This window comes from Poromitra crassiceps, assembly GCF_964638095.1.
Source record: "Poromitra crassiceps genome assembly, chromosome: 6".
Classification (NCBI taxonomy): Eukaryota; Metazoa; Chordata; class Actinopteri; order Beryciformes; family Melamphaidae; genus Poromitra; species Poromitra crassiceps.
This window is the reverse complement of record NC_139627.1, coordinates 13154503-13164502: the sequence shown is the minus strand read 5'-3', so window position 1 is coordinate 13164502 and position 10000 is coordinate 13154503. Positions and strand designations below refer to the sequence as shown.

At 40.9% G+C, this 10000-nt stretch overlaps 1 pseudogene across 1 annotated transcript in view; it reads left to right on the top strand.

Moving 5' to 3' along the window:
- The window catches only part of LOC310777715 (ras-GEF domain-containing family member 1B-B-like), a 25674-nt pseudogene that overhangs the window by 831 nt on the left and 14843 nt on the right, over positions 1–10000 (top strand). The window contains exons 3-5 of the transcript XR_014554044.1: positions 4553–4967; positions 5563–5685; positions 7582–7734. The product of XR_014554044.1 is annotated as a ras-GEF domain-containing family member 1B-B-like (transcript). The remainder of the gene's footprint in view (positions 1–4552; positions 4968–5562; positions 5686–7581; positions 7735–10000) is intronic.

Sequence of the window (10000 nt, the reverse complement as noted above, 5' to 3'; positions counted from 1 at the left end):
CCTAAATAAATATATGACACATAGTTTATTGTGCTCACCTATTACAATGGGTATTTCTGTATGTTTTTAAATCTTTTCCTGTGCAAACAGGTTAAGACAGAGATAATTTCACCAACATTTAGTATTAAAAATGTAAAAAATTAAATAAAAAAACTGACGAAAAAACTTATAGACCAGGTCAGGGTACTCAAGTAACCCATTTTCAATGGTTTTATATGGAAAAAACGAAATGGGGAAAAAACTTTTTTCAGTTTTTCCGTTTCAAACTTTAAAATGGAAAAATGAAAAAAAGCTTAACAGGCCAAAAAAAATAATTGCTAAATAATTAATTGCGGGCCACTTAAAACCCGCAGTTGGCCCACGGTTCGTAGTTTGGCCACCCCTGGCCTACAACCTCTGAACCGTGAATGGGCCACAATCAAAATTCCGCTTTCCCTGGATTCATTGGTTCATTCTGCACCCATCCGTATAGGCCCCACCTATTTCCGTCTACAAGATTTTCTGCCATTTTGAATTTGGCCCAAAACAGTACACCCTCCCCCCACCCACCCCCCGCTACTTCTACAGAGGTTGTACAATTTTCATCACGACATGTTTACTATTGACTGACCCAAGGAACTACATCACAACATGTTTACTATTGACTGACCCAAGGAACTACATCACAACATGTTTACTATTGACTGACCCAAGTAACTACATCACAACATGTTTACTATTGACTGACCCAAGGAACTACATCACAACATGTTTACTATTGACTGACCCATGGAACTACATCACAACGTGTTTACTATTGACTGACCCAAGTAACTACATCACAACATGTTTACTATTGACTGACCCAAGGAACTACATCACAACATGTTTACTATTGACTGACCCAAGGAACTACATCACAACATGTTTACTATTGACTGACCCAAGGAACTACATCACAACATGTTTACTATTGACTGACCCAAGGAACTACATCACAACATGTTTACTATTGACTGACCCAAGGAACTACATCACAACATGTTTACTATTGAGTCTTGACTGACCCAAGGAAGTACATCACAACATGTTTACTATTGACTGATGTAAGGAAGTACATCACAACATGTTTACCATTGACTGACCCAAGGAACTACATCACAACATGTTTACTATTGACTGACCCAAGGAACTACATCACAACATGTTTACTATTGACTGACCCAAGGAAGTACATCACAACATGTTTACTATTGACTGACCCAAGGAAGTACATCACAACATGTTTACTATTGACTGACCCATGGAACTACATCACAACATGTTTACTATTGACTGACCCATGGAACTACATCACAACATGTTTACTATTGACTGACCCATGGAACTACATCACAACATGTTTACTATTGACTGACCCATGGAACTACATCACAACATGTTTACTATTGACTGACCCATGGAACTACATCACAACATGTTTACTATTGACTGACCCAAGGAAGTACATCACAACATGTTTACTATTGACTGACCCAAGGAACTACATCACAACATGTTTACTATTGACTGACCCATGGAACTACATCACAACATGTTTACTATTGACTGACCCAAGGAACTACATCACAACATGTTTACTATTGACTGACCCAAGTAACTACATCACAACGTGTTTACTATTGACTGACCCATGGAACTACATCACAACATGTTTACTATTGACTGACCCAAGTAACTACATCACAACGTGTTTACTATTGACTGACCCATGGAACTACATCACAACATGTTTACTATTGACTGACCCAAGGAACTACATCACAACATGTTTACTATTGACTGACCCAAGTAACTACATCACAACGTGTTTACTATTGACTGACCCATGGAACTACATCACAACATGTTTACTATTGACTGACCCAAGTAACTACATCACAACGTGTTTACTATTGACTGACCCAAGTAACTACATCACAACATGTTTACTATTGACTGACCCAAGTAACTACATCACAACGTGTTTACTATTGACTGACCCATGGAACTACATCACAACATGTTTACTATTGACTGACCCAAGTAACTACATCACAACATGTTTACTATTGACTGACCCATGGAACTACATCACAACATGTTTACTATTGACTGACCCATGGAACTACATCACAACATGTTTACTATTGACTGACCCAAGGAACTACATCACAACATGTTTACTATTGACTGACCCAAGTAACTACATCACAACATGTTTACTATTGACTGACACAAGTAACTACATCACAACATGTTTACTATTGACTGACCCAAGGAACTACATCACAACATGTTTACTATTGACTGACCCAAGGAACTACATCACAACATGTTTACTATTGACTGACCCAAGGAACTACATCACGACATGTTTACTATTGACTGACCCAAGTAACTACATCACAACATGTTTACTATTGACTGACCCAAGTAACTACATCACAACATGTTTACTATTGACTGACCCAAGGAACTACATCACAACATGTTTACTATTGACTGACCCAAGGAACTACATCACAACATGTTTACTATTGACTGACCCAAGTAACTACATCACAACATGTTTACTATTGACTGACCCAAGTAACTACATCACAACGTGTTTACTATTGACTGACCCAAGTAACTACATCACAACATGTTTACTATTGACTGACCCAAGGAACTACATCACAACATGTTTACTATTGACTGACCCAAGGAACTACATCACAACATGTTTACTATTGACTGACCCATGGAACTACATCACAACATGTTTACTATTGACTGACCCAAGGAACTACATCACAACATGTTTACTATTGACTGACCCAAGGAACTACATCACAACATGTTTACTATTGACTGACCCAAGTAACTACATCACAACATGTTTACTATTGACTGACCCAAGGAACTACATCACAACATGTTTACTATTGACTGACCCATGGAACTACATCACAACATGTTTACTATTGACTGACCCAAGGAACTACATCACAACATGTTTACTATTGACTGACCCAAGTAACTACACTACATCACAACATGTTTACTATTGACTGACCCATGGAACTACATCACAACATGTTTACTATTGACTGACCCAAGGAACTACATCACAACATGTTTACTATTGACTGACCCAAGTAACTACATCACAACATGTTTACTATTGACTGACCCAAGTAACTACATCACAACGTGTTTACTATTGACTGACCCAAGTAACTACATCACAACATGTTTACTATTGACTGACCCAAGTAACTACATCACAACATGTTTACTATTGACTGACCCAAGTAACTACATCACAACGTGTTTACTATTGACTGACCCAAGTAACTACATCACAACGTGTTTACTATTGACTGACCCAAGTAACTACATCACAACATGTTTACTATTGACTGACCCAAGTAACTACATCACAACATGTTTACTATTGACTGACCCAAGTAACTACATCACAACATGTTTACTATTGACTGACCCAAGTAACTACATCACAACGTGTTTACTATTGACTGACCCAAGTAACTACATCACAACATGTTTACTATTGACTGACCCAAGGAACTACATCACAACATGTTTACTATTGACTGACCCAAGGAACTACATCACAACATGTTTACTATTGACTGACCCAAGTAACTACATCACAACATGTTTACTATTGACTGACCCAAGTAACTACACTACATCACAACATGTTTACTATTGACTGACCCATGGAACTACATCACAACATGTTTACTATTGACTGACCCAAGTAACTACATCACAACGTGTTTACTATTGACTGACCCAAGTAACTACACTACATCACAACATGTTTACTATTGACTGACCCATGGAACTACATCACAACATGTTTACTATTGACTGACCCAAGGAACTACATCACAACATGTTTACTATTGACTGACCCAAGGAACTACATCACAACATGTTTACTATTGACTGACCCAAGGAACTACATCACAACATGTTTACTATTGACTGACCCAAGGAACTACATCACAACATGTTTACTATTGACTGACCCAAGGAACTACATCACAACATGTTTACTATTGACTGACCCAAGGAACTACATCACAACATGTTTACTATTGACTGACCCAAGGAACTACATCACAACATGTTTACTATTGACTGACCCAAGGAACTACATCACAACATGTTTACTATTGACTGACCCAAGGAACTACATCACAACATGTTTACTATTGACTGACCCAAGTAACTACACTACATCACAACATGTTTACTATTGACTGACCCATGGAACTACATCACAACATGTTTACTATTGACTGACCCAAGGAACTACATCACAACATGTTTACTATTGACTGACCCAAGGAACTACATCACGACATGTTTACTATTGACTGACCCAAGTAACTACATCACAACATGTTTACTATTGACTGACCCAAGTAACTACATCACAACATGTTTACTATTGACTGACCCATGGAACTACATCACGACATGTTTACTATTTGCTTGTTGATTTTTGTGACAGGCCGAGCGTGAGGGAGCATGTGTACCACAGCGGCTGCGCGGTGACAGAGAACCCGTACTCCTCCACGGCCCAGCCTCACAGCCCTCGCCACAGCCACGCCAATTCCTGTCCCGCCCACAGCCACGCCCCTTCCTGTCCGGCACGCTCGCACCGCAGCTCCAGCGGGGGCAGCGCGGGCAGCGGCGGCGAGCGTTACCGCAGCACCAGTGGCAGCAGCAGCAGCGAGCAGTCCTACCGGAACAACTCCACAGCCCTACATACACACAAAGCCGCGGCCGCCGCCAAGGACCGCCTCTACGCACACGCCATCGCCACCAGCTACGGCGAGATGTGTTACCATGACAACAGCTTGGTGTCGGCCTCCCTGGAGGCGCTGATCCAGCACCTGGTGCCCACTGTCGACTATTATCCTGATGTGAGTACCAGTCAGTCACTGACTCATTTCAGATCTGTAAGTCAGTGGTCGAAAATGGAGAGAATTCATTCGAGCCAATAGGAGCTCTGTGTTGTGCTGTTGCTAGTCACGTGAAATTTGAAAAGTCACTAAATCCTAGCGACAAATTCATGAAGCTTCTGTTTCTATGAAGTTTCTGTTTCAATCAGATTGTTTCTGCCTCCAGAGCAGCTCTATTTCTCTATTTCCCATAAATGTTTGTAGAACTCCTTCAAGATCTTCAGGCTTTGAGGAAGCTAATGTAGCTTACCTTCAGCGGAGGACCAAAATGCATGACTCATTAGCCAATGAACAGCCAGGAAGGGTTCTCGGATGTACAATTTGATTAAAAAAATAATAATAATAATCAAAGTACAACACAAACTGTCCATTTTGCTGCAACTCGACAGTGCTGCTGAATCCACTTTACTTCCTGGAACTCTTGAGAGTAAAAAACTGGTCCATTGGAGTGAATGGAGATGTCACAACTCTTTACATACACGGCTCTGGGTCCTGTCTCCTCTCCCTTCTCGTTGTGTCTCTGACCGCCGCTCTTCTTCTTCTCCCCCTCCTGCAGCGGTCGTACGTCTTCACCTTCCTGCTGAGCTCCCGCCTCTTCCTGCACCCGTACGACCTCATGACCCGCGTCTGCCAGCTGTGTGTGGAGCAGCAGCGCTCTGGAGACGCCCTGCTGGACAAGGTGTGTGACAACACACGCACATTAGTTCAGAAATCTCAGATTCATGTGCCATCGTAGAATGGACCTGTGTGATTGTGATATTGCTGCTGCTAGCATCTCGAGCTCGTCTGGCAAAGCAGGGAATCGCCAAACTGAGCATCGCTGGCTGCATCTGAACGAGCTGTTCAGTATGAAAGACAAGACAGGGACAGCTTAGGTAACACTGCTAATGTGCTGGATGTGGGAAATGTAATTATTAACCCATTGATGCCTGATGCAGCATTTGCGTGTATATCCCTCATTTGTGTGTGTATCCCTTTAAGACTTAAACTCAAAAATGTGAATAAACTGACATATGAGGTCCCCGCCCGACAGCGACGACATGTAATTGAGTACTCTTTCCACCTCTGGATATATTTAATTTACATATATATTGTCCCATCACTGCTGACAAGTGTGGTTTGTCTCATCGCTAACACCTACACCAACTCTGTCTGACTTCACTCTCTCTCTCAGCTCTACTGTATGCGACATTTTCTTTCCCATGATGGCGAAGGCTCGGCGAATGCATGACCCGCCCCTCTCTGCCTCTGATTAGCTGCCTGCACTCGGGTGCTCTCGCCTGCTTCCCAGGCGAGCCAGAAGTCATCAAAAAATGTTTGCTGGACAGTTAACATTCATACTTTATTAAAATGACTATTCAGTTAGTTGTTGCTGAGGCTATAAGGGCCATCTAAGAATTTGTTCATAACGTGAGCAGCAGGTGCGAAACAATCATTAAATCAACAAGCATGAGATGACAGATGGCAGCATATAGAATCAAAAGGTTATGTGTGAGATCTTGAATGTTACGATTGCAAACCGTATAACCGCGTTTTTTTTTTTATAAATATTTTTTTCCAGATTTTTTTTATCCCATTTTTATCCCCCATTAGTGCACATTTTTTAATTTCTATTTATCCTGGTTGCTGCTCCACCCTGTGCCGAACTGGCTCCATGCTTCCTCTGAGACATGGGCAGTTAGCCAGCCGCTTCTTTTCACCTGACAGGGGAAGCTTCACCTGTAGGACATAGCACGTGGGAGGATCACGCTATTCCAACGAGTTCCCCTCCCTCCGAACAGGTGCCTCTAACGACCAGAGGAGGCACCACTTCAGCGACCAGGATATTGCATGTTTTAGTGTGGGGTTCCTATATGAAGGAAACCCCCAGGGGGCACGGGGAGAACATGCAAACTCCACACAGAAAGGCCCTTTTGATGACCCCACCCGGGCGGTGGGCACTCGAGGACATGCGGACGAGCACGCACTCCTTCAGCGCTCACAGCGTCCCAGGTGGGAATCGAACCCAGGACCTTCTAGCTGTGGGGCGACAGCGCTTATAACTGAGTTATTTAGGCCTACTTATTGCACAGACACAGACATATGTGAATGTGTATTTTTCTTGTCATTCTAAATTTCCATCATCTTGTTTCCTCTGATTAATATTTAAATTGAAATAGGCTACATGTCACTCTTGTGTTATAATGAGCTGAATTAAAGTTCACTGTAAATGAAAAAAAAGATTTGTCTATAGGCTACATACGTGCACTGCCAAGACTAGCAGCGTTATAAACAATAGACCAGACTATATTAAAAACATAAACACACAGTGGCGTCTTTCATGCAGGCCAGCAAGCGAAACTGCTGTCTGTTTGACCCACTGAGACTGTAGAAAGAGATGCAGGATAGTCAAGCGAATGTGATTGGATGAACGTTTGACGCTAAGCCAATCAGATGCAGAGAGGGGCAGGTCATGTCTTCGTCTAGCCTTCGCCATCATGGGGGGAAAAATATCGCCTACTGTATGTGAGATATTACTTCACTCTCTCTCTCATATGTGACACACCCATTTAAATGTGTGCTGTGGTCTTTTCAGATCCGTATCTGCGAGGTGGCGCCCAAGCTGGTCCAGCTGCTGACGGAGTGGACAGAGACCTTTCCCTACGACTTCAGAGACGAGAGGATGATGCGCTGCCTCAAAGACATGACGCAGCACGTGGCCCGAGGGGACGAGGTCAGTCTCACACACATTTACAACTAACTCACTGAAAACACACATTTACAACAAACTAACTCACTGAAAACACACATTTACAACAAACTAACTCGCTGAAAACACACATTTACAACAAACTAACTCACTGAAAACACACATTTACAACAAACTAACTAGCTGAAAACACACATTTACAACAAACTAACTTGCTGAAAACACACATTTACAACAAACTAACTCACTGAAAACACACATTTACATTTAAACAAGCTCACTGAAAACACACATTTACAACTAAACAAACTCACTGAAAACACACATTACAACAAACTAACTCACTGAAAACACACATTTACAACTAAACACGCTCACTGAAAACACACATTTACAACTAAACAAACTCACTGAAAACACACATTTACAACTAAACAAGCTCACTGAAAACACACATTTACATCTAAACAATCTCACTGAAAACACACATTTACATCTAAACAATCTCACTGAAAACACACATTTACAACTAAACAAACTCACTGAAAACACACATTTACAACTAAACAAGCTCACTGAAAACACACATTTACATCTAAACAATCTCACTGAAAACACACATTTACAACTAAACAAGCTCACTGAAAACACACATTTACATCTAAACAATCTCACTGAAAACACACATTTATAACAAACTAACTCACTAAAAACACACATTTACATCTAAACAAGCTCACTGAAAACACACATTTACAACTAAACACGCTCACTGAAAACACACATTTACAACTAAACAAACTCACTGAAAACACACATTTACAACTAAACAAGCTCACTGAAAACACACATTTACAACTAAACAAGCTCACTGAAAACACACATTTACAACAAACTAACTCACTGAAAACACACATTTACAACTAAACAAACTCACTGAAAACACACATTTACAACTAAACAAGCTCACTGAAAACACACATTTACAACTAAACAAGCTCACTGAAAACACACATTTACAACTAAACAAGCTCACTGAAAACACACATTTACAACTAAACAAGCTCACTGAAAACACACATTTACAACTAAACAAGCTCACTGAAAACACACATTTACAACTAAACAAACTCACTGAAAACACACATTTACAACTAAACAAGCTCACTGAAAACACACATTTACAACAAACTAACTCACTGAAAACACACATTTACAACGAAACAAGTTCACTGAAAACACACATTTACAACAAACTAACTCACTGAAAGCATGCAAAAAGGACCGCAAGGGTGTTTTTAGAGAGACTGAAACCTTAAAGGGGCATTAAAATCACATACATTGTGATTTTACATTGGCATTGTTAGGTCATTCTAACACCACACCACACCTGTTTGACAATGTATGCCAAAAGAAGTCACCAAAACTAGTATTGTCTTGTATTTGTAATCAGAATTTCATTACTTTTACTTCCTGGAAAAGCAGAGAATCTTTAGTGGTGACATCATCATGTACCAGGAGGCGTATGAATCTTTAGTGGTGACATCATCATGTACCAGGAGGCGTATGAATCTTTAGTGGTGACATCATCATGTACCAGGAGGCGTATGCATCTTTAGTGGTGACATCATCATGTACCAGGAGGCGTATGCATCTTTAGTGGTGACATCATCATGTACCAGGAGGCGTATGCATCTTTAGTGGTGACATCATCATGTACCAGGAGGCGTATGCATCTTTAGTGGTGACATCATCATGTACCAGGAGGCGTATGAATCTTTAGTGGTGACATCATCATGTACCAGGAGGCGTATGCATCTTTAGTGGTGACATCATCATGTACCAGGAGGCGTATGAATCTTTAGTGGTGACATCATCATGTACCAGGAGGCGTATGAATCTTTAGTGGTGACATCATCATGTACCAGGAGGCGTATGAATCTTTAGTGGTGACATCATCATGTACCAGGAGGCGTATGAATCTTTAGTGGTGACATCATCATGTACCAGGAGGTGTATATAACAATTGCCACAACAGATCTTTTGATCCAAAAGAGTACAGGTTAAAGAGCCAGAAATCTCAGCAGCTGATGAAGTAATAATTGATTAATTTGCATTGACCCACAACCCTCACAGATATGGTATGATATTTTTGTTGTTATGAGGCAGTAAAATTGTATGTTTGGTATGTTAAGCCAAAGGTTGCGGTTCGAATCCGTAATGTGTTCTACTTTAGTGTTCCTGAGCAATTCGTGGCCTAAACTGTCTCCTGTGTGTTTTCCTCTCTCTATCTCTCTCGCGCTCT